The sequence below is a fragment of the Arachis ipaensis genome, chromosome B06 (assembly GCF_000816755.2).
Source record: "Arachis ipaensis cultivar K30076 chromosome B06, Araip1.1, whole genome shotgun sequence".
NCBI classification, from domain to species: domain Eukaryota; kingdom Viridiplantae; phylum Streptophyta; class Magnoliopsida; order Fabales; family Fabaceae; genus Arachis; species Arachis ipaensis.
In genome coordinates, this window is record NC_029790.2 from 96,992,798 (window position 1) to 96,995,908 (window position 3,111).

Here is a 3,111-nt window from a genome sequence, read left to right on the forward strand (position 1 = left end):
CACTCTTCGCTGCCGCCGCCGCTCTGCTCCTCGGGAAAAGGGGGAAGGGAACGCGAAGGGAGAAGAGGGGGGAGGGGGGTTTCGGGAAGAAGAGGGGGAAGGGGAAGGGTCCTCGCCGCGGATCTTCGCTGCCACCGCCGCCCTGCCGCCTGTGATCCGCCACTGTTCTTCTTCTTCTTCTTCTTTTTCTTCTTCTTCTTCTTCTTCTGTGAACTGGATTTTTGTTGTAGAATTCTGAATCTTTTCTGAATTGTTGCTGAGTTTTGATTATTGTTGTTGCTGAGGGAGGGGGTTACGGGAGTGGGGTGAGGGATGTTACAGAGGGTGAGGGGGTGAAGGAGTGGAATTGTTGTTGATTAGTTGAAATTCTGACTCTGAATTTGCTTGAATTTTTGGATTTGGATTGTTTATTGATGATTCTGGTTCTGGCCCTGTCTGTGTGCATTCCTCTTCTTGATATATCTGTACTTTTATGGGGTTGGATCTGGTTGGGTGTATTCTAGGTGATGGAAATTCTTTACCAAATCTGGAAACTGAGTCAAGCCTGTTGGGAATAAGACACCATTCTCCCTTGAGAAAACACCTTTGACAGAGAAATAAAATAGACACAATCACAACACAAGAATTTAACGTGGAAACTCCAATTACTGGAGAAAAAACTACGGCCGTTGTCAAATGACAACCAGAGAATATCACTATGTGAAAATTGTTACAACACATAGACTTCTTTCTCTCTAACACCGGCACCCCAGTACACCCACACTCTCTCAAAGCAAATATCTAACTACACCTCACTTTTTTTAATATTATTTTAAATTATTTTTATTAATAATGAAGGGTAATATGGTAAAAAAATAAAATTGAAGTGGAAAAGGACGATTTTATAACGTTTTGTAACGTTGAGGATGATTTTAATAACGAATAAAGGCCGGGGACAATTTTGATTTTCAGCCCAGACCTTAGGGACGATTTCAGTACTTAACCCTTACTTTAGTTAAGAGCACTCTGGATCAGACAAAAAATAAAGTGTTAACTTCAGTTATAAGTGTAAGAGCTTTGTGATACAATAAGAGTATTAAGCACCAACTTATGGCAAAATGTACTATCAAGGATACATATACTCATGTTTTGCATGTTTGTTGCCACTTTATTTGGCTAATCAAGTTCAGTTTTAAAGTATAGCATCCCAAAGGTTTTATAAGGTGATTTCTTAACCAATAAATCAAATTGTATAGTATCAAACACTTAAATTTAAGTCAAAAAGTGAGGTTTGTTGGTATTAAGCATAATGTGAAATTGACAACATTAAACTTTGCACACAATTACTTGTTAGTTGACGTAACAGTGATTAATCAAATAATAGCTTAAGTTGATCTATACCTTATTTTCTGACACAGCTACAATCACTGAAACTTTTATAAGTTAATCACCTGTTTAGATGATAAGTACATTTTAATTGGTTATAAAAAAAAAGGGTGTCATAGTTATTTCTTTTTTAGCAGAAACTTGGAGAATAAGTGAATAACTTCACTGGTTTACTCCCAGTGAACTCCATGATAGATCAAAGAAATTAAAGGTTCACTATCATTGAAGCATGCATGCTTAGTTAATAGCAAATAATCCAAAATCCAAAGTCTATAGTGTCTAATGACTAGTAATCAAAGATATTCTTAATTCTTGATCTAATGTTAATCATTTTATTTTAATCTGAAAATGCTATTGTGGGACAAAATCCGTACCTATATAGTTTTGCATCATCATGCAACCAACGCATCAAAATAATCGAGAAGAAGAAAAAACAATGTAGCTATTCCTGTAGTAGCAATGTAGCATCAGTTGTTGGGGTTTTAGTGCTTCTAATAATTTCTGCAGCAGCAATAATCTTCATAGTTACCACAGTCCACGGAGCCACCACGGGCAGCCATATGAAGCAGGGGTGAGCAGAAGAAGACAACGACGGACACCGAGCCTGAGGAAGAAGCTGTGATTGGTGAGACCGTGAGAGTGAACAGGGGAGACTTGGAGCACGACGACAACGCGGCGAACGACGGCAGTTTCTCACTCCCTGCGACGGTGGCCCCTGAGCGCAATGGACGGCGGCAGCGCTGAGTCTTTCCTTGCGGCGGTGGCAGAGGCTGTAACCTACTGTTGAGAGCTGAGAGAAGATAGAGTCCGACGAATGGGGGAATCAGAAACGGCTCGAGGAGGAGGAGGATTTTTTAATCCCTAGGCACAGAACCTTAAACGGCGACGTTTCATCAGAACCGGCTGGGTCCCAGTTCGGTCTGACCGGCCAGTTCCTGCACGGTTCAACGGTTCAGAAACAGTTTTCAATTGAGCGCTTTTTGGCAGTGGATCAAATTGTATTAGTGTTCGGTTTGCAATTGGACCGGTTCAACCGATCGATTTTCAAATTCTTCTACGTGATTGTCATCGTCGCTGCCTTCACTGCTTGTTGTTTAATTTATTTTTCTCTTTTTTCCTTCTCATCCTCTTTTATTATCTTCATCATCGTCCTCTTCATCTTCATCTTTTTCTCCCAATTAATAAAATATGCATAGCACATAAATTTTAATTTGTTGCTCAGAAATCTTTAGAAGATTACATACCCAAAATATTGACTCATCCAACTAACAAAATACTTGTGTGCTATGTGCAAAAATTTATGTGCAACACATGAATTTTGGTGTATGAGCACAATGGTGCATAACACATAAATTTTGATTTGCAACACAGAAATTTATGTACTATATGTAAAAAATTTTGTGTTATATATAAATTTATATATCCAATGAATTATGTACAACACATAAATTTTGGCATACAGCACAAAAATCTTGGTGCATAGCATAAAATTTTTTGGAGGAATACATATCCAGAACATTGACTCATCCAACTAACAAAATACATTCATAGCAAAAATGTGTTATGTGCAACAATTTATGTACTATATCAATAAATTTGTTATGTACAAAATCTTGTGTGCTATGTTTCCAAAATTTGTGTGCTATATTAATAAAAATTTTTTCTCTCCAAAAGAAATTTGTGTCCTGCACAAAGTATGAAAAATTGTATAATAGTGACGTACACATGAGTTTTTTTTTTTTGCTG